This window comes from Anoplolepis gracilipes, chromosome 5 (assembly GCF_047496725.1).
Source record: "Anoplolepis gracilipes chromosome 5, ASM4749672v1, whole genome shotgun sequence".
Lineage (NCBI taxonomy): Eukaryota > Metazoa > Arthropoda > Insecta > Hymenoptera > Formicidae > Anoplolepis > Anoplolepis gracilipes.
This window is the reverse complement of record NC_132974.1, coordinates 13,991,906-14,015,230: the sequence shown is the minus strand read 5'-3', so window position 1 is coordinate 14,015,230 and position 23,325 is coordinate 13,991,906. Positions and strand designations below refer to the sequence as shown.

At 40.0% G+C, this 23,325-nt stretch overlaps 1 protein-coding gene across 7 annotated transcripts in view; it reads right to left on the bottom strand.

Annotated features, from left to right (window-relative positions):
- LOC140666217 (uncharacterized) overlaps window positions 1–23,325 on the bottom strand; it is a 191,181-nt gene that overhangs the window by 29,289 nt on the left and 138,567 nt on the right. The gene's annotated exons all lie outside the window — the stretch shown is intronic.

Genomic DNA, 23,325 nt, shown 5'->3' with positions numbered 1-23,325 from the left:
GAGGAGGAAGAAGACAGAGAAAGAGAGAGAGAGAGAGAGAGAGAGAGAGAGAGAGAGAGAGAAGAGACAGATAAAAACAACGCCATTTTCGGAGGAAATATATTTTTATCGATGTGCACAGGCTCTCGCACGGTGATACTAGATGGGCGAAAAATACGCGTTACTCGCGCGACATATACCGCGAGTGAAATTTCGCGAATCCCGCTGCGAATTTCAGCGTCGGCGCTGCCTGGGTAAGTAAATAACAATATCGTAAAAATTTATTACAATATTGAAATCCATTTTCCGAAAGACGGTTAGCAACCTGGAAAACACCGGCACGCGAAGGAATTGTTTGTCCGCGTTTATTACACATGAATATTTACGAATCGTGATTTAATGCGGTCGCATCTCTACCGAAACCTTGTGTAAATCTGTATAAAACAACTCAAAGTGTGAGCGAGAAAGAAAGAGAGGGGGAGGGGAGGGGCGAGGGGGAGGGGGAGGGAGGGAGGGGAAGGAAATTTCTCGTTTGTAATAAACTACGGAATTGTGCGGCGCTCAAGAAAATGTCAATGCCTTTGTCTCCGTACAATGAATTTAGTCTTGCAGAAGACTGAAAACATTTTAATTTAATATAACAATTATTACATTTTACTGACGATGAAGAAAGAGTATACTTTCTGATGTCACGATTACTCGACAATTCTGTTTGTGTAACTTAATATGCATATATAACATCTTTTCGTTATTTTATACAATTTTTAATCGCATTCCTGCAGCTATATTCTTTTCTTACAAGAAAAGGTTTGAAAGTGTCCCTCTTCGATTTTAATGAGCTTTTTTTGAATACGTTGTAGTCTAGGTCAAAATAGGAGACATGTATTTTTTTTTATATGCGCTCTTATGGCCGTGAAGGGGGTAAAACACCCTCTTGAAAAAAATCGGCTTTTATATTTCTGAGCGAATAATAAGAGAGCGTCAAAATAATAAGAGATATAAAAAAAAGTTTCGAATAAAAGTTTTATGGTTTTTAATGTGTTTTAAAACTGCATAATCAGATTTTTCAAAAATTGAAGGGGGAAGGAGGGATTTCGAAAAATCTGAGTAAACTTTTATTAGAAACTTTTTTTTATATCTCTTATTATTTCGACGGTATTCGCTCAGAAAAAAACCAATTTTTTTCAAGAGGATGTTTCACCTCCTATTTTGACCTAGACTACAACATATTCAAAGCTCATTAAAATCAGAGGGGGACACTTCCAACCCTTTCCTTGTTAGATTTTTATGTACAATATATGTAATTAATATTTTATCCCTCATCGAGACGATGATAATAAAAATGTATATAATAGGAAATGTAGCATGTTTTAAAAATACGTTAAAATGTATTGTTACAAAAATACTGTCGCAAAATAATTTTCAAAACAGAATAACGCAGTTGAGATAAACATGATTATGCCAGAATAAAGATCGAAAGTTTTAGATTTTATTTAAATAGCAATATTAAATGCAATGTTATAAAATTTTACTTCAAAACGATATAATGAAATTTTGCGAGACTAGTCACGCGGCTCTTAGGATGAGAAAAAAAATCTCTTTGGAGATAAAAAATATAAATTGTGTTCCAGTGGATGAAAAATGGACGCGCGGCCACTTAGGCCACCAGCGTGTTGTCTTTATGTAGGATCGTATACTTATGATTATGATCTTGTCTTGTACCGACACAAGCACGCGTCGCATCGTATTCTGAAATTTTTATCGCTCCTCGAGGTCTTCTGTCTATTAGGTGTACGAGATGCAATAATCCATATAGCGTTCTATGTGCGATTAAAGCGTTATTTAATTTCCGACGACTCTCTACGCGAATGATTAATCTTTTCAGCGATGTTATCCACAGCATAGTTTACCGCGACGCATTGATTTTTATTCGCGTATGTTGATACCGCAAAGCATACATATATATATATATATATATATATAAGGTATAAAAACAAAAGTAGTAAATGCAGCGTTCGTAGCGTAACGTTTTCTTTCAATTTCCAGTTAGAACTCGAAATGGATTAATATTTTTCGTGAAAATTCACATAATATTAAAGAAAATAAACGGAATTAGATGTCAACACGTAATTAAATTTAAATTTTTTCACTTATTTAGTGCTAAGTAGAATTTCTTGATCTTGAATCAACTTTTTAATAATTTTATTCAAGATAAAAAAAGTGTACGTCGTGCAAACGCAATAATGCATTAATATTGTTTTTCTCACTCTTTGCCTTTGTATTTAATTATTCGGATTTTGTGCAATAATTAAGGAAATAGTATGCTGTTTACGCAACTGGTCGATAATGCGACAATCAGGTAGAATTAAGTAGCTAACGCGAGTTTTACTTCAAACGAGTGATTTATCCTATTACGAGAGTCGTGGAATAAACCAAAATATCGTAAATATTAAAGTTTCCTGCTCTCGCCTATCGAAGGACATCTTATATACTTGGGGTAAGAAGGCGGGGCATGAAAGCTCGAAGGTATTGACTCCAATATATATACACACATATATATGTGTGTGTGTGTGTGTGTTTTTGATATGTTTTAATTCGTATTGGGATACACGGCTCGTGAGTGGTCGGCGTGACTGGTGTGGGTATAATCAGTACAGTGAGCCTCTGTGGCCTCTCCAGCCCTCTATCAACCCCCGTGCATCCCAGGAGAGACTTCGGTCTCTCTCTTTTTCTAATTCCCCTTCGTTCTTTCTCCTCTCTGTTTCTCCCGCGAAAGAAATTCAGAGACACTCTCTCGCCTGTCTGTGCGCGTCTATTGCCGTATATACACAGGGGTAAACACTCACACACTATACCGATACCAATACCAATGCGTATATACAACTATGTGCATCTTTGTACATGTGCGCGCGTAGACCTCGTATTATACATACATACATACATACATACATATATATATATATATATATGTGTTTTTTGTGTGTGTATGTGTGTGTGTGTGTGTGTGTGTGTGTGTGTAGAGGAGAGCATGCAGGAGCGACAGATGAAACGCCAAAAAGACGCACGGTACCATTACAGAGGGTGACGAGCGTATATAACGGCGTTCCTCTGAATAATTGAAGTTCGATCCTCGCTTGTCGAGAATATTAATGGAACCCCTTCCCCTTATCCCTCTCTCTCTCTCTCTCTCTCTCTCTCTCTCTCTCTCTGTCGCTTTCCTCTCTCCGACAAACTACCCTCCCCTGCCCAAGATTTCAGAGAGCAATAACCCTCTCTCTTTATACTTTGCATCTTGATAGCTTTGGTGAGAGTTGGCGATAATTTACGCACAAGTGATAATTTGCCCACAAGATACATTTTGCGCAGCACCATCGTTGTGAAAGAAAAAGAAATCCGTGCGCGCTAATCGGTTTCTAGTTTCGGATCTTCTTTAGACCTCGACGTTTCTCTGGTATACTAGAATTTCATTGCAACGGGGATAGCAAGCAGGTGTCGCTTACGGTTGGCTAATGAGGGAGCGCCTGGCGCTTGAACGTTGACATTTTCATTAAACCCCCGAGAACACGATTACAAACCGTCTGCAAGTGGAGAAGCCGTTGCAAGAATCACATAATTAATAAAAGTCAATCAGTTGCGTCGGGAAAGCCGACGCCCTTCAAGTATCCAACTAAGAAATAATTAAAAATCCCCATTTTCGGATTTGATGTTCTAATTAACGTCTTTGCTATATACTTTATATCTGAAAAGACAAATATCGTGTAAAACCTAATCAATATGTTAATCATTCGATTCCGCACAAAGTCATTACAACAACATTGTGAATCGACGAAAGAGAAAAGGAGACTGCGAGACAAAAAAAAAAAAAAAAAAGAGAGAGAGAGAAAGAATCGTTAGTGAGTAGGGTGACAAAGAGTCGAGAGTAAAGAAAGACATCTTCATCCGCCGCAAGACTTTCGAGGCACAAAAAAATAGAAGACGCAGGAGTGGCATCTAGAAAGATATTAGTAGACTTGTGGAGGACGATAGAGGTGGTGAATGCACACCGCAGGAGGGCTGTTTCCATTATAGACATAACCGCACTTTGCTACATTAGCTTTTATGTTAGTGCATTCTGCCACGCGGCTCGTCTATCTGTTAGTAATGTCGGCCTCTACGTTTCGCGGCTACGTTTTCAACGTAAACGTCCGAGCGGCGGTAACTATCGTCATTCACGGTACTCGCCGTCCACGGCCGTTACTTGCAAGACACTGCCAAATGTTCCACACGGTTGTCTAAACGAGGGGAGGGGGGAAGAAGAGCGAGTCGTTTAAACCTTCGTTAATCGCTCGGTAACGAGAGGAGCAAATGTCGCGTGAAGGAATAATAAATATTACAATAATTCCTCCGTTGATTTTTCTGGACATGCCGAATGTCCAGCTTCATTTAAATTTCAACGTCTTCACTTCACGTCAACACTTTGTACATACAATATAACGCGGAGAGAAATGATTAATTTCATTGTGCGTCGAGTAGAGCGATTTATTTTTCCTTTTTTTAAGTATATGAAAAACATGTTGTTTGACATTTCCATATGAGAGATTTGCACCCCCCGGACTGATTTCATGAATAGAGAGTTAAATTTGGAAAAAGTTAATGTTATTATCAGTCAATATTTACGAAACGGGTGCTTTTTGCGCAGACAAGCAACGCGTGTAGCCTCTCTGCAGAGACGCATTTAATAAAATCCAATTTTGGCGATGGGTCGAGCCACCGAAATTAGGCGGTCGTGCAGGGGCGCGTGTATGCGGTTTCGGACAGAGCACACCGAGAGACTCTGACCCTCCGGTCAACAATTCTGGAAATTCCAGTAAATAACTCTCTCTACCCTATCCGAATCGACCACCATTACCGTGTTGGCCGCCGCGGGATTAAAAGAAACTCGCGGAATCAGAACTTACGAGTCTTTGATTACATGGGACGTGAGAAAAAACACGAGTCACGAAGATGAGATGAGGCTGTTGATTGCAAGTTGTCGCAAAACATTACTTTTTCTCCCCCCCCCCCCGCCCCTCTCTCTCTCTCTCTCTCTCATTCTTGGCGTATCGTACTTGTAATATACATCATGTTTATCTTTTCATATAATATAAATATAAAGAATAAAAGATGAAAATATGAAAAGTGATATTCAAAAATGTGTAAATGTATAAAATATCCTTATAAATCTGTTTATTTATTATTTATTATATAAAGCGTTGTCCAGAAAGAATTTAACAAGATATAAACTATATGTAAACTTTGCTTTTCTTCGTCATAATAATTACGTGTCATAATGCGATGCTGGAGCCACATTTTCCCTATAGTACGATAGACTAAAAGTAGATCGCACCGCAGAACTCGGATATTTCATCTCGCAATTCATTTCTCTTCGTACGTTATATTACGCGGAATTATTCCGGCATATAATTTTCATCATGTCGGCATGCATTATAATGATAAAATTTTTCTTTGTACGGAAACGTCAAAATGGACAATACTCTTTGTACCACACAAAGTATAACTTTTTATATTTTAATATTATTAATCCACGCGTATATGTTAGAACGTTTTATTTGTTTCGCTGTACAAAACAATTACGCGAAATATGCACACATTCAAATTCAGATAGATTTGTAATATTTTATTGAAATTAAAAGACTCGAATAAGTAGAAGGGAGAAAGAGAGAGAGAGAGAGAGAGAGAGAGAGAGAGAGAGAGAGAGAGAGAGAGAGAGAGAATAACACGTCAAACGTAAAGTTTCTTTTTTTACTTTTTAATCAACCGAATAATATTTCTCAAATCATTAATAATAGTTTAATGTCCTTCATTGTATCTTTTGTACTTGCATACGAAATATTATCTTTAAAAAGAATGTAAGATTATTTAATCGCGCGCAAAACGAATATAATCGAATCTACGCAATTATAAGGCAGGCTGAGAATTTCACGTAATTTTCCCTCACATGGCTGCTGCCCCGAGCGCTTCGGTTCGTTCCGATAAAATCAGTAGTTAATCACATCATTTGTACAACTGATACAATTAGTACACACACGCGCGCACACACACACACACACACACACACACACATATATATACAATATATATACAACGTAAAACGCACGAGAATATTCGCGCATTTTCACCTTATTTTTCGTTTCCATCATATTATTCGCAACGATTTGGCCAACACATTTGACTAAATATGTTTAAAGATGAACGTATACTTATACACGTGGGTAGAAAAGCCGCGATATTTCGCGTAAATGAGTAAACCAAAAGTGAGAAGCAGCTCTTCTCCCACACGGTCTGTAACTTCCTTTCGGTCTGTAATACGAACGGCCAGAATTCGAGGATAATTAAGGTTCAGGACAAGCTGCCTCGGCTTTTGTACTAGAAGCCGAAGCGCGCGTTTGGCCAAAGTGCGGCGGCGAAGAGGCGCCAGAGGGTGGGATCCTGATTTAGCACACGAACGAATTTATATCAGACTTCTGCCGTTAATTAAGCAATCTCAGAAAGATTCTAACGGAGCGACACCTCATTCGCCCTCTCATCCTCCCTATCACTCGCTCTCTCTCTCTCTCTCTCTCTCTCTCTCTCTCTCTCTCTCTCTCTCTCGTCCTCTGTCGCTGCATCCCTCGTTTAGCGTTTCTCTTTACCCCCGTCATTTACCCGGATCTGAACTCGGGTAGTTCCAAAACAGAGTTCCCGCCCGACTCGATCTCCAAAGACGACTTCGCCATCACTTCCACTCCAGATCGTTCCCTTTCCAATTCGCGTTAGTCGCTTTCGTTTCATCCGAGAATTCCTCTCGTCCCTTTCTCCGCACGTCCCCGTTTTTACTCCATCGAAATTATACAAATTATGTACGCAAAATTTGTAATTTATGATTCGTGCTTTGCCTGTTTGTCCGTACAAGTGTGAAATCGCAAAGAAAATGAGTATACTTTTACGAGACATCATTACTAGAAAAAAAGAAGAAACATTGCTTCTTAAAACTGCAAGTTATCGAGTAAAAGCCATTGCTTATACTATGGGGATGGCTCGTAATTTCCAAAAATCACATTAATCTAAATTGCTCGCGACACGAGCAAGATTCGCGGGGAACTCGCTTTATGGATTAAGTCAAAACTTTGTCATCATTCTAATTGCTCGAGTGGCTGTGTTATCCATCGACGTACAACATCCGAAACTTTGGCGGCAGTTTGTGTTATGAGCTGCCACGGTACGATAATCTTCTAACAAAGTCCTTCCAATATGGGGAGCCCCGTCACTTTGTATATCACTTTCAACATTAGTTGTCAAAACGGATTGCTTCCGAGCTTATACAGTTTTACAATTCTTCTTTCCATTATTTGTATATTATTTTTTTACTCCTTCTAATATGTAATATCTCGAGACATTACAATCTTTGTATATATATATATATATATATATATATGTATATTTTTTTTTGGTCTCTTTTATTCGTCGCGTTTAATTCTCTCTACGAAAGGAGCAACCTCTCGGTAAACGTGCAAAAAATTATCGATTTAAACCAACTGTTTCCTATGGAATCCTTGAGCGTGTCATTTAGGAATGTTACAAAATTACCTAGCCCTGCCGACAGGACACGAGAACGGAACCAGATTCCGAGAGGCGGCGAAAATTGCATCAGGATTCTCGTTCCACCTTCCATCTCCGCTACGATCCGGAAAAATATTCAGAGTGGACTCGAAGAAACGGCTGGAGGAAAACGGCGAGGTGGGGTAACACGGACGTGCACCCTCACGGAGACGTTCCGTAAAATATTCGAAATCCATATCGGGGGATATTTACAGAGGTGACTGAGCCGGCTGCTGTGTCGTAACGCCGACGAGGTTTATTATATTTCAGACGTGTCTCTTCCCGCCAGCTCCGCAGGGGGTGACACTTTCCCATCGAGGAGACGCGGAGAACGCGAAAAGCAACTGCAACGGGGCTGAAACGGGTGAAAATGCAAGGATTCTTCTTTCGCGCCTTTCCGGATATTTACTTCCTGTTGGTGTCGCGCACGCACCGCGAGAGATAATTAACGGTGACGTGAAAACTTTTCCGAACGTGTAATTGACAGTATGTAATTCGGTCGTATGTATACTTAACACAAAGATAAAAATTAATATACGACGCAAAAGAATTGACATATATGATGATATTGCGTAACAAATAATAAGCTCTATACACGAGAGAAAAATTGATTTCTTACGCACATTAAAACGCGACAAATTCCACGCTATTTACAAGGGACGCGGCTGAGATTGTACCCATCGCAACGCTAGGAAAGGGGAGGAGGTTTATTATATTTTCGACATAACTTCTCTATACAGCCAATAAAGGATACTATCGAACGCGTCTATCGGAGAAGCTGCTCTCCGTATGGAAAAAGAACGATGAAACGGAAGGAAGAACACTGGAGAAGAGGGAAAAACGCGCCGGAGGAGGAAGGGAAGGCTGGGGAAGGGGTAGCGGGGGAGGAAGGGGCCGTCGCGCCGGCGGCGAAGAGAAAGCAACATTTTTCAGTCTAGCATCCATGAATCTGAAATTGAGTGGATCAACCATCTGCGTCACTGTTTCCCTCTTATTTACGGATAGACTTCTGAATGTATACGATACGATGCCCCGGGATGGATGCAGCGTCGCAAACGCGTTCCTTTCATCAATGCTTTCCTTCTTTTGAATCACAATAATGATTATGTACTACACTACGACAATGATGCTCGTTAGGAAAAAACAAGCCGGAGAAACGGAAATAATATGTACGGAAAGAGAGATTGCCGGAGGATTTGAAAATATAAAATTTAAAAGTTAAGGCAAATGTGATATCGAGTTTCCTATCAAGTTTTGTGGCTGTAGAGAAAACCGACTCTGTTATTAAAAGGATTACGCGGTAACGCTCTCCCCTCACCCCCTCTCCTTACCCCCTCCCCGTGTCGGGGCTTGGCTGCCCTGCAAACATTGACGGAAATACAGGCGAAAAGACAAGGAAACCGGAGATCGCCGCCGAAACGCACGAAAAATAGGAGAATGCTGGGGCGCGAGGCGAGGCGAGGCGAGGCGAGGCGAGGCGAGGCGAGACGAGACGAGGGATGGATTCACGAAGGGCGAGTCGCGAAGGGAGAGACGCCCGCGCCCGGGTCGGCGACACAATGGAGAGCAGACGCTTTGGACTTTGTCGCCTCATTTCTCCGTTTAGTGCGCGTCCTCTCTTCCTTCCTTTAATATCATCGGCTTTCCGGGAACGCGAAACGCGTTTTCCCGCTTCCCCTTATCTCGCTCTCTCTCTCTCTCTCTCTCTCTCTCTCTCTCTCTCTCTCTCTCTCTCTCTCTCTCTCTCTCTCTCTCTCTTTCTCTCTTTCCACGCTTCCGTTTCTCCATCTCGCCCTAGCTTCGTTCCAATGATAAAAACCAACCCTTCCTCCTCCTTGTCGTTCTCCTGCATCACGTCCTTCTCGACTTTTTCCCTTCGAGGCGGACAAATAAACGGGAACACGTTGAAATTTGCACCTGTTACTCTTCTAAGGGACTATATAGCCACCCAAAACGAACGACGCCACTGTATAAAATCTCGTTGCTTGTTAAATAAAACTCGAATGTATTTCTAATTAGAGTTGAGCTTCTCGTAAGCCGATCAAAATCCTTTGAGAATAATTTCCTTAAGCCAAAGTTCAACGCCACTTCTAATTGGAAATGACGCAATCAATGTGATTACGTAATTACGTGACGTAACATTTGTAGAACGTTTGATGAAACATCGCGGATTACGTAAAATAGCAAGATGTAAAATACGCCAGTGACGTAATATAAGGGCGAATTTTATTCTGTCCGTATCCCTTTAATTTCACGTTTAAAAATTGAATTTAATCGAATTAAATTTGCGAAGTGTCATTTTTGTTCAAACTTGTGCTTCAAATTTAGTAAGATTTATAAAAAAAAAATATATATATATATATATATAGTGTTAATCAGACTCGAATACCGCATTGAATCGAGGTCTGAAATCTGTGATAAAATTCGCGTTGCGCGAATTCAGCGCATCGATATCGACGAGAGGAAAAATAAATGTAGAGATGTGCGTTTCGAATATGGCTGGGAATACGAGCGCCAACAGGAAGATAAGTATTCGTATCTCTGTAGCCGTTATCAACCTACGGCGCGTTATCCTATCGTCTTTTTAAACGATATTCGCTAAGGAGTAACATTATATAACGGCAGAGAAAATAAGTCCGGAGTTTGCTCGCCGAAAACTTTCGACAAAACCACCGCTCTTTTCGCTCCGTGCTTTCTCTCTCTCTCTCTCTCTCTCTCTCTCTCTCTCCCCCCCCTCCCTCTTTCCTTTTTCTCTCCTTTTCTCCTCCACCATTCCTTTTGTTTGACGACGCGAAACCGAGAGTAAACTCTGGGAATTCTTTGTTACCTTTGTAATCGCGAACGCACGATAAAGTAATTACGCGGTAGAACAAAAGCTGCACCGCGTACGATTCCAAAGATAACAATCACCCTGTCTGCTATTTGCTATATTTGCTGTAACCTCTTGGCATTTGACCTTTTTCAGATATAATTTCAAATCTGTAATACGGTTTCAACAGATTTAGGATTACTTTACTGCATCGATCAAATTTTACAGTAGGTAGTATTGTTAAATAAACTGCGCGCTCTCGTCTTTATTCAAAAGTCTACTTGAGAAATGAGAAAAGTATAGTTATTTTTTAAATATATCCAACAACTTTTCGCCTTAAAAGTATAATAATTTTGTCTCTTTCATTTCACAATCATTTATACAGTTTGAGTAAATTTTATTAAAGATATCGTCCGGATATTTTCTACAAAATGTTTCTAAAATTAGAAAGTGCGCGCGCGACTAAAAAAAAAAAAAAAAAAACGTTAAATATATGTTTAATATTACGAAAACAATGAGACAACATGATACATATATAGTATATATAATAGAATTTTTAAAGCAACTCCCCCCCTTCCCCCCCCCCTCCGCCCAAAGTATAACTTCAAAGCCGACGTGTACAAAAATGTAATATCAGGTATCTCATTATCGAAAGAACGAACAACGTGAATAAAAAGTGAAAAAATTATGCTGTCTGATGAAAAAGCGAGTTTTCGTCCAGCTCTTACTCGAATAGTTATTTAAACAGAAAGCAGCCGTGAATAGAATAAAGAGAAATACATGTCGATCTCTAAGCATTTTTTTTCAGCTCATTTAACGTTTCTTCGAAAGAGCCGGCCCCCGGTGAAAATTCTGGCTAAAATGATAATTGAGCGATAATCGAAATTAATTGCTCGCTCGCTTTGCTTCTGTGTCTTTCCCTCTCTCCCTCTTTCCCTCTTTCCCTCTTTCCCATTTTTCACCTCGAAGCAGTTTCTTCACCTCTTGCCACCGACCTATTTTTCCCATCTCTCGCAACGCCGCCTGAAACACCGCCTTCGAAGCTAACGAAACGAAGAATAAATGCGGGCCGGGTCTATTTTGAATGTATCCGAGCAGCGGCGCCGACAGGAAGATAAGTATTCGCGCCGCGCCCCCGCCAACCCCCCGTCGCCCCAGCCGCTGCCTTTTCAACCCCCGACCAAAATCTACGGAAGCGCGATAAAGTAATTGCGGTACAAAGTATGAAATATGCAGGAGGTCATGGAGGGAGGGATGACGGGAGGGGGCGCGGGCAACTTCTGGAAGATGAAGGCGCCGCGCGAGAGAGCCGTAGAGAGAGAGAGAGAGAGAGAGAGAGAGAGAGAGAGAGAGAGAGAGAGAGGAGAGATGCGCGCAGCATCCAAGGGTGTCGGTGGATGGATCGGCGCAAAAGGGATGAGGCCACGAGGCTCGACGCGGACGAGGGCTGCCACGAATTATAAGTTTTAATTACTCCAAGATGAGCGGATGGATTACTTCGTACCTTCTTCTTTCTAGAACTCACTTTTAACGGCTTGTCGGCTCTCTGGCTGTACTATCACTGACAACTTTTATATATTGCCGTTAAAAGAGAGAGAGAGAGAGAGAGAGAGAGAGAGAGAGAGAGAGTTGCCAACGATCCTCGTCGACATTGTCGTCGTCGTCGTCGTCGTCGTCGTTGTCGTTGTCGTTGTCGTTGGTCTTCGGCCATCCGATAAAAATCGATCCAGGGCCGCGTGCTCGACGGGCGCGACGATAATTTATCATCGCCGGAACCGCGCGCGATTTTGCGTAACCGGAGGGCGAGCCAAAGCCGTTGCTCACAGAAATTGGCCGTTCGTGAAATTGATTACGCAATGTTCGCCAAAGTGTGGCTTCTCGCTACTATCCCCTGCCCTGAACCCCCGCGCTATCTTTGCTCATTAACCGCACGCTGCGTAGTAAATTTAAGCGACGTTCTCGTCGAGCTGATCTTTTGAAATTCGTTCGAGGCGAACAAGTTAATAATAGACGCGACCTTGTATGTTGTGTTGTACGCTTGGCAGTTTTATTTGACCCAACGTTAGGTTGAGAAAATTGACAAACGATAGTAGAATGAGGAGGAAAAAAAAAAAAAAAAAAAGATTTGTGATTCGGACATGAATATAATCGTTAAAATAATGATGAATCTCTGATAAATATGTAGATTCAAGATAATTCGCATTGACGGGATGAAATCTCTCGCTTTGAAAAGTTGCAACAATTATAGGGAAGACAACTTATCCGGCGACGTATCTTTAAGCGTGTACTTTAAACCTATTATCCGTTCGAGACGATCGACTTGACGAAAACAACTTTTTCACGAAGGGAAATCGCGCGGATGTCTCTTTAGTTGGAGAAACAGAGTCGGGGACAGAATGGCGGTCGTCGAAGCTCATTAAGGAGAGACCGGGAGCTCGAACCGGCGCATCTCCAATTAACCGGCGATGTTCTAGCGCGTGCTACCGGGTAATCGACCCCCTCAGGGCGCACGTACTCCGCGCTACTATCTGCCATCGGAGGAGCACCGACATACGACGGCAATAAAAGCCGAGCCGCACCGAGTTTTCAAACCGTAAATTCAGTTTTATCGAAACGTCTTATTGGCTCACGTACATACAGCTGCATCGGAATGCGCTAGCGTGTAAAAAAATGAAAAGAAAAAAAAAACAGTGACTTTCATATCTTGACCGTTGAATAAAGCCTTTTCATTTCTCGTTGCATTCATTTTTTATAAATCGAAACTAATGTGTCGTCATGTAAATGTCATTGTTTATGAAATTTATGGCTCTATTAAAATCGATAAATATATGTATATAGTATTAGAAAAGAAAAGAAATTAGATATCAAAGTTGAGATAAGTAAGTTGAAATTTTTTTACATATCCCAAGATGTGTGTAACATAGGATTATATAATAGTGTATATAATATTGCATGTTTACAACACGCTGAATAAATATCGTAATGGAAAATGATTAATTTTTCTAACATTATGTAGACATTTTCTCGATAAAAATTTTCTTTACGCTAATATACAATCAACCTACAAGAAAGTAAAAAAAAAAATATTATATTTAAATATTTTTCTTACAAATATATAAATATATTTACTAATAAAAGATATATAATACGTGTAAATTATTTACGAAATGTTGGCTGTATAATTTGACAATTACTGATTTACATCGGAAATGTATCAGTTTTACATGTGAAAGATTTTTTCACATATAAAAAAAAAGTATTGCCTCGGGTAATGTGACTGAAAATATATTGTGCCATACGCGTAAGAAGATGCGAGAAAAAATACTCGCAACTTCTGCACCTACAACACAAAAGCACACATTATTTCATAAACTTTTTTCCTCTCTCTCTTTCTCCCTACGATTATTAAAAATACTCACATTTCAAAGTTTGCGCTTACAATTTCTTTAAGAAAAAGATGGCCATATTTTACGCCTGAACGTACTTTTAACTCCAAGTGGTTAAAAAGTTTAATAAATTTAAATTCGGAAATTTAATGCAATAATTGTTTTACGCATACATTTAATACAATTAGTGTTTACACAAGGCACAAGTGCCTTCCGTATTCTAAACGATGGCGTTCTTTTAAATTGGTTCATCCATTTAGCTAAAAGTTTTCAACGTCAAAGGCGAGTGTGTCGAAAGCCGACAACGCGCTTGCAAAAGTGCTTTACGCCGAAAGCAAGATTACTTAATATCAGCCCTCGTTAAGACTGCAAAATATTAATAGAGACTTCACAGTCTGACGTCTTTGAAATCTGGCTGATACTTTGAACGCCGCCTTACATAAGATATAAGGCGTTTACATATTAATCAACTCATAAATACTCGAGACGCCTTAACACGAGCTGTCATTAATAAATAACAAACCGACTTGAGATGAAACGTTACGCTGCAATCATGTGGATATTGTCTAAATAGGATATTGCCGGATCCAGAGGGAAAGATGAGAAATACTAAACGCTTCATATAATATATCGTATGAATAAAAAATTTAATACGATTAACGTGCATAATAACAAAGAGAAATAATATTACGCCGTATATACGCCGTTCCCTTCGACTTCGTTTCTGAATACGTTGTATTATTTCATTAAAATTATTTGCCCGCGCACGAACGTTCTTCGTCGCCGTTAAAATCAAGACGCGATCTGGAGTTACATACAACGTACGATTTTCCACGACTTCAATAAAACACCATTCGTCCTTTGTCTACACGGCTGGGCCTGTATTTTAATTAGACGCATCTTAGCTTGGAGAAACTGCTGTTTGTCAGCGAGATAATGAATTTATCTAACGCCGGGCGTCAAGTCGAGCGAATGAGTCCCGAGCGACCGTTCGGATGACCCACTTGAGAAACTTTGTCGCATAATTTAAAGACGTGAAAATTTCTAAGGAAATTTTTTTCATTCCAAGCACAAAACTCTTCTTCTTCTTGATACACGAAAAGGAAAAGTAGTCCAATTTTTTTTACCGCGTAATCACCGCGTATAATGTACAAATACATTTCTCTCTCTCTCTCTCTCTCTCACTTTTTCCTACTCTTTTTGATCCGCTCGTCAGATCATCTCTGTTAGTGCTCGCGCGAGGACTCGAAGGACTTGATCGCAGCTGAAAAGGGTTAATCAAAATTCGATAAAAATAACCTCGCCAAATATTTGTTCTCTCTGTTTGTATCCGGAAGAGTTGAAAACATATAATACCGTTCCTGCTGGACTCTGGGTAGAGACAGGAACGAGAGAGTATGTAAAATTGAATGCAACGACGAGCCGCCACGTCGTGCGCTCCGCGAATAAAGTATGAAAAAAAAGGGACCGACGCTGGCGTATTATTTATCTCAAACAATACGTGAAAAACAATGAAACAGATATCCGTGGATACATGCGGCAGAATGCAACGCGAAGGGATGATGTGCGGGGGAGAGCAAGCTCGACCAAACAAATCGTGGCGTGAATTCTACATCACGTTGAATGCGCGCAAGAACGACAGACAGAGAGAGAGAGAGAAAAAGTGCGTGCGTGTATGTGTGCGCGCAAACACAGCGTGACGAATCAATTTTCGGGACATCGGTCGTTGGAGGTCGAGAACGCGGATGCTGCAAGTTATATGAGTGGAATAAAATGAAATATAAACGTAAACTTTATTTAGCAGAAAAACTGAGAGTGAGAGAGAGAGAGAGAGAGAGAGAGAGAGAGAGAGAGAGAGAGGGGGAAAAACGGGAGAAGACACACGTGGAATGTTTTTATATAATATATATAATATGTATTGTACAATACAATACGTTTTATCGGGCGCTTCATTAGCAATCATCTACGCGCAAAAGTACAATAGCGCGCTCTTGGTCAAAGTAGAGAAAAAGCCACTCGTTTTAAAAATTCATTCCAGTTGCGTGAAGCGACTAACCACCGTGTGATCTGTTAATTATTGGAGCGAATCGGGTTTCGTTTGGGAATTCGATGTCTTTGAAATTTAATCATATAGCTCGAAAGAGAGAATAATAATGTCCAATAATTCTTCGCGCGCGCACACGCACACGCACTGACACGCACGCATAACTAAAGATAAACGAATCATAGATTACATGGTTTTATGCCGCTTTTAACATCAATGTACACATATTACACGAGATAATTTAGTGCATTACATTCGCCGGCAAGTTTGATCGCGCTGCGTGTATTCCGTAAAATATCGCGAGTGCTTTCCGCACGCGTAGTAGATTCTATCTGTGAGTTTAGTGAAAATTTGTCGACGTTCATAAACGAAAAGTCGGAGCGCGCATCGAACGCCTCTCGTCTCGCATCATTCAAATATATATATATATATATATATATTCCAAATTTCAGTAAAGTTCTCTCTCTCTCTCCCTCGTTTCGCGCGCATCTAAATTATGTAAACGATAACGCGCAACATAATTACGCGTTAGAGTTCACATGCGCATGTACCATACATACGTCACGACCTCGAAATTTTAATGATTTAAACGGCATCTGAATAATTAACGTATGCGCGTATTAATGTGAATTAAACCGAGGCATCAAACGCGAGACCCGGGTACATCATTTTTGACCGCGCGCGTTAATACGCGTCATTTTTCTTCTCGATACGACGGTATCGTCCTGAAAATATTCAAACGCTGCACTTTCGACGGCAAGGAAGCAATTTTTGCCGCCAAATCGCGTTACACTCCGCGAAATACGACGCCGTTCCCGCATCGTTCGCATGGCGCTCGCATAAAAACTTGAGCGAAAGTGGAAAAATTCATGACGACGGGAATATTCTGCACGCGGATGTACGCGGACGCCGAAAATATTCCACTTCGTCAGACGTGGATTCCGCGCTACGATTTTGCATCATCATGTTTTACATCTGCGCGAATCGAAAGGAGACAAGCTGGCTATAGCGGCGCAATAATGCGTAATTCAACTTTCGAAAATCGCCAAATCGCGAGGGGGGCCAAACGTCATTTATGTTTACATCTCACATTCATCCGATATACTGCATATTTCACTCGTTCACGAGTCCTTTTTCAATTACCGTACATTGTTCAATTTAATTTTCGATACGAGGGAGAAAATGAAGAAAATTCAGTGAATCGCGTAATATATGATACATGTCAATTACACGTCTATAAAAAGACTCTACAAGTTACTATCTTTTCATTACGCTCTTGCTCTTTTGCCTCAGATTACGTATAAAAACGCGGCTCGCATATCTTTATATAAATGTAGCGCATAAATGTCCATATACGATGCAGCTGCACGAAATCTCGCAGTATATTTCAAGTGCAGTCAATGACGAAATTATTCACTTTTTACGTCGACTTGACTTTTTCGTACATTTTTCATATTAAAAAAAAAATATATGTATATACACAGCATAACCGTTGACCCGTATCTCGGAATCTGTTTTATAAAATGTATATATAAAAAAATGAAGAAATTCGTGCGAGTTATGGAACGAATATGGAATTCAAAAGGATCGTTACACACGGTCGATTAGAATTTTATTTATTATGTGAAATTGGAAATTTACGTGCGAGTGAAATCAGAAAACGTAAGATAAAATTATAATTTTCTATCCACAAATCAACTTTCCGTCAATGATTAGCTTCACCTTTATCAAATATACGTGACGAAAATTTTTATCAAATCTGTTGATAAAAATATACGAGATCAGAATTTCGCTCGACATCTTGTTCAATTGAAAGATGCGATAGAGAGTAGGGTAAAGGTGCCAATTATAAGATACTTTTTTTCAAAGGTTATATTTTCTTTAATTGTAATTTTTAACTCGAAAACTTTATGTGATTTTATAGCTGGTACATTCAAGTTTTACCACTCGAAGAATTTGTTTGTTTTGAAAAAGGTATCCTAATATGAGACGGTCTTAGATTAGAAAATAAAATGCAGAAAAACACACTTTCAATTAAAAACTGTTTCATTAATTTTTATTACATAAATGTAACATTACAGGTACTTTCTATTTTTAGTTAAATCATATAGAACTACACAATAGAAAGCAAAAGCTTTACTTTTTCGTACCAAAAAAAAAGAAATTATAAAATATTTTTAAGATATTTTTTATATCTTGTGTGTATCTATAAAAATTTATAAAATTAAAATAACATATCTTAGAGATTTAAATAAAAATTTATCATCCCAACAAAGAGCACACAAAAAGGTGTTATAATTAACGTTTTAAATATTTCAAAATAAAAAAACCGACAAAAAAAAATAGAAAAAATTGAAATTTACATTTTTGATAATTCATTATCTTACTTGTGAGGAAAAAAGTCCTAATACGAGGTATCTCATATATTAGGAACTACATAAATCATATATACGTGTATGATAAAGTTGCGCGTACAAGAATCCAAAGTAAATGATCAAACACCAAGATATAATTGTTGCATTTGACGTTAATAAGATAATAAAAATTTCACGGTTATCTATTATCAACATGAAATGATAAGATTTATAAAGAAAAGTGATTGCGTTTGTAAAATAATTGGAGGTCTCATAATAGGCTACTTTTACCCTATGTAACGTGCGAAATTACATCTCGAAATACATGCAGAGAGCACCGTAACGCAATTCTCGCGACGATCTCAAGCTGACGGATATATAGGCAGGCATAAACTAACCGACACCCGCTGGTACGTAGTCGCGGGTGATAGAGGTACCGTCGCGCTCATAATCGTCACGTTGTAACCGTACACACTCGGTGGTCCGATAAACCGGCAGGATACCTCGTATATACGATACCGTTGTGACCTATAGAGGTCGGCCGCGACCTATGGACGGGCTGGGGGAAGGGCTCTTTTCTCAGCGTAATTTCGCGCGGTGTGTCGCGCGATGTCCATAGCCGGCCAAAGAGCCGGTCGTTGTGCGAGAAAGTATGTATTGTACACTGGTGGTACATGGTACAGCCATACAGCCGCGCATCAATCGTACGGCGGCCTGCGGCTGGCCCTTTGGTCGGCTCTTTGCACGCACACGCTATACACGCACGCACTATACACCCGCGACGCGACGCGACGCGACGCGACGCGACGCACACGTACGCGCATGTACGCACAATCGTACACCGCAAACCCGCACCTACGTACACACTCGTCCGTCTCGCGCGCCACGAGAGCTAAAAGGCCGTGATCCAAACCATTTGCCGAAATTGCTCGTGGACGCGTCGATTGACGTTTCACTGCCGGTCGCGGGCCGCGCCATCGAGAGCCGACGCGTTCAGAGAACGGTTAAGAAGCTTAAAACACAGCTGGCCGACAGCTCTCTCTCTCTCTCTCTCTCTCTTTATCGCTTTGACTGGGATTTAACACGCGGCCAGATCCTTTCCCCGTCGCTACGATTTAATTGCCAACGGTTGCCCTGCCATTATCAAATATCGCGCGACTTTGCGAGTTGTTCGTTCAGCCGTTACCGATTCATGTGCTTCTACTTTTGTTCACGCGAGATAAAAGCAGATAGTGCTGTTTAGTTAATTAAAGCAACCATTTCATTTCAATATCAATGAATAAAATATCGCCTCGCTTTTTTAATCTAAAAACTTGGCATTATCATTTATTAATAGCCGATATTGTATATAAAAGATATATGAAAATGAAATTATAGTTATACGATTTGCCACGTTATGGTCCGTGTAGAATCACGCGTCACGCGGTTGATTGCAATACACCATCGATAATTTTCAAATTGCCAGATTATTCTGTGAAAAATTAAATTTGCTAAAAAAAAAAAATTTGCCGTTAATTAGATATAGTACAAGAAGAATGATATAATATTAATATAATGGGACACAATATGCTCGCATGCCTAACAACGCACCCTCTTCCGAATCATCAATCTAATAAAGTAATAAAGTAACAAGGTATGTTTTGCATTCTGCATGCACGCTAGTGCAGTTTGCCGTTATTATTCATCAAAGATACTTTTTCGATCTTTTTGTCCGGATGTGTGCAATTAAAAGTTGAGCGAGAATCACTTTCGTCGCGATAGACACGAGAAATATATCACTCGTACTCACTTCCGCTTTGTAGCCGGAAAGTTTTAGAACCCGATCGACTTTTTCACGTCGTATATATACGACGCGTTAATTTCGTTTTAACAATCCATGCTTTCTAGCAACGCCGGGCAGTTTGCCTTTATCGCGCGCGAGATTAATATTTATAATTAAAAGTTTCGCCCGTTTCGGACATTCATGAGCCGCGTTATTAAATTAATGAAAACGCGCGACCATATCGTAATCTTTTATCGCACAAATGTTAGCGATTATCGCAACTCTCCGCGGATCGGTTTACATTTTATTCGTATGACCGATATTTTTTCACAACGATGCCAATGATTCGATCGCATTCCTTCTCTCTGCCTTTAACGCGCGATAAAACTATTTATATATATACTCTATATATATACGTCTAATGACCAATTATTGTATTTTATAAAATTTTATAACCGTCAGGAAGAATTTGATAAAGACAACGGCTTATAATTACGACGAAAGCGTAAGGTTCGATGCCTACGTCCTGTAATAGCATGTAACCCAACTCGCGAATCGCACGTAATCGATTGGGTTTGAATCTCAATTTCGCCGACACGACGGAATTTACAATGAAATCAAACCAATGTCGTGAAACTTACGCCCGTAATATACGCGAATAAAGATTGAAATTGATTTATATAAATCTCGATACTGCCATTCTCTTATTTGCCTTATTTATCTGAATTATATCTGTGAGGAAAAGAAAACAATTGTTCGCAAATATATTGTTTTGCACGTAGCTAAAGTAAATCTTTCCATTAAAAACACGCGCAAGATAATACAATTACATAATACAATTCGTTACACGTGCGTATAATAAATGCAACAAAACAGATGTATATGCACTCGTACACGCGTATGCTTTTTCATCGTACAAAACTTTAGATCTGTAAAAGTCTGCAAAAAAAAAAAAAAAAAAAAAAGAGAAAGAGAGAGAGAGAGAAGGAGAGAAAGAGAGAAAGAGCGGTTCCACCATGATACAAACCAAGCGAATTTATATCGCCGAAATATTTGCCTCTACGTGAAATTGTTGCAAATGCACTGGCAACCATATCGATTACGCGTTTTCACACTGCAACGTTAATCTGATGTTACGCACGTCCGCGTAGCCTATCGTCGAATGTCAATATTAACACGGTGTATCGCGCGCGATATTATTTAATAACAAACAACGCTTACTTTTCATCCCGGTAGTCGGGAATTTCAATTAAATTTTCAAATCGGAAACCGACAGAATTCAGTATCGAACGTGATTTTTCGCAATCGACGATCGTCGAGAATGGCTGTATACGATTACGTTGTAAAACTTAGATAATTACAGACGGAATGCAGCGCGGCTGCGAGTTTAAATAAAACGAAACATTTTTTTTTTTTTTTTTTCATATCGATACGATATTCAAAACATAATAAAAAGATATAGAGATCCGTGGGGCAAAAAATTCCGCAAAAAATTTGCAAAAGCATCTATGGCTGTGCGGAAGAAAGCTCTTGTATAAGAAAAAAATCATTTCATCCTATATCCTATAGGCATTTATCTACTTCGCGTTCAATAAATAGTATAAATATACCAGTTGGAGCATGAAAAAAAAAAAAAAAAAAAAAAAAAAAAAAAAATACCGATGGTTCGAAAAGAGAGATAAATCATTCCCACTAATCACTTGGATCGATTCGTGCGTAACGAGCCTTAATCCGTTTGCGAGCTTGACAGCTCACGTCGCGCGACAGCCAGGCGACGACGACAGGACGGCGAAACAGCGACAACTCATTTACTAATCACTGTCACTCGTTTCCACGGCGTGTTTCATTATCGCCGGTAATTCGTTATAATACGAGCGGAACGTGATCGCAACGACGGATGCGCCCGCGGCACGCTTATATTCGCGAGACACGCATAGAGCGTGTGTTTCGCCAGCTCGCGCAACACGCACGCACGTACGTATGTGCGTACGTATGTGTATGTGTATGTGTATGTGTATGTGTATGTGTCTGCGTCTGCGATCAGCAAACAATGTTGATCTGCGCGCACAGTCCAGTCCGACCGGCGAACGGCTAATGGCGATTAACGTAACGTTTAGAGCATTAATCGGTGGCATTAATATCTCTACTACCCTTCCCACGCCGCGACCGCGCCATTCGCCCTTTGTGCATAGCAAACTGTGCGGCGCACGTGGATGTATTAATGCCGCGTACATGCGGTCGCGGGGAATCGACTCCTCGCAATCTGAGGGATTATTTCTCATCGAGAAAATTAATTTCGCCACCCGCTCGCTCCCAATCACCCTGTGTATGCTGTACACACAACGTTTCGATTATTCTTCCGACCTCGTAAAATGCGCAACGAGTTTCAGCGAGCATCTACCACCGCGTGTGACAGATCGCCAGAGTGCAAACTGTCAAAATGTAATTCGTTGACCGAAACATTACCTACGTTAAACGCGAGTATTGTGTCACGCAGACCGCTCCCTTTTTCCTTTATCAAATATTCATCTTTGTAACGTAACTTGTGTACTTGTTGCGTCGTAAATAGTGCACCTCCTCTTTGTATTATCGTACTATGAGTGTTTTGTTTCTTTAACCTATCGTCAACACAACTTTACGTACAGACCGCTTTCGTAATCTAAAAATCGGTTTATACCCGCCGCGATTATGCCGATAACACGCAAACGACAAAGTTGTAGTCGTTGAATGAGGTTGCCCACATTATTCTGTCGCAATTGATCGTTAACCTTATTATACACGCGGCGACGTGTAAAATATTTAATAATTTAAAGAAATGTTTATCAATATACAAAAATAGGATAGTAGATGATGATTTGTATCCAAGAAAATTTATTATTATTTCTCGTATCGTATATACATACAGCCTTGGTCAAAAGTATAAGTCGATAGTTTTGAAAAATTTTTTAATCCTTTTAGTATTTATATACTAATAACAAAATAAGAAATACGGAAAATTTAAGGATGCCTAATACTTTTGACCATGGCTGTATATGTCAAAAATCTCAATGCATCCCTTCATCTCTTACTCGTCGTATTTCAACATTTATTTATTTCTCGTTCTCGCGTTCCTGATAAACGAGTTATCTCCAATTTGAACAAATAAATCAACGAAATGGTAATCGCGGGCGCTATTCTTCCAGGAAACACGATCGGTTGAGATGTCACGAATATCATCCACACCCGACCGCCCTTCCGGCGAATATGCGACCGAAATAAAGGTCTGAAGTCTGAAGTAGGATTAATAGCTAGGCAAATTCGCGCGGCGTTAATAACTGAGAAACCGGCACGAATTGAAAAAGTTTTCCGGCGGAAAGGGACCGAAAGGGGTGTAG